The 286-nt window shown below is 51.0% G+C and overlaps 1 protein-coding gene across 1 annotated transcript in view; it reads right to left on the bottom strand.

Annotated features, from left to right (window-relative positions):
* Positions 1-286, bottom strand: part of LOC104402454 (loricrin-like) — a gene marked incomplete at both ends in the record, with an annotated part of 25,960 nt that overhangs the window by 24,326 nt on the left and 1,348 nt on the right. The gene's annotated exons all lie outside the window — the stretch shown is intronic.

Below are 286 nucleotides of genomic sequence, written 5' to 3'. Positions count from 1 at the left end.
GTAAGGGATCCAGCCTGCCTTGGGAAGAGCAAGAAACCACATCCTAAAGCTGTGCGGGGCAGTAGGAAGAGCACAGACTTCCCCCTGGCCTTCACAATGATGCTGCCTGCAACGATTCCATGTGCTGGGATTGCAGACAAGGAAGTATTTTGAGTGTGAGAAAGTTGGAATTGTGAGCACTTGCTCAGTGCTTTTGCAGTCCACTGTCTCATGTGAAGTATTCTGCCTGGTGACCAGCAGGTACTTACCAGGGTGTAGGAAACACTTTGAGGCCGGACCTGTAAGC

The sequence above is a fragment of the Nestor notabilis genome, unplaced genomic scaffold, assembly GCF_000696875.1.
Source record: "Nestor notabilis isolate BGI_N333 unplaced genomic scaffold, ASM69687v1 scaffold9922, whole genome shotgun sequence".
Taxonomy (NCBI): domain Eukaryota; kingdom Metazoa; phylum Chordata; class Aves; order Psittaciformes; family Psittacidae; genus Nestor; species Nestor notabilis.
This window is presented reverse-complemented; position numbering and strand designations above follow the sequence as displayed.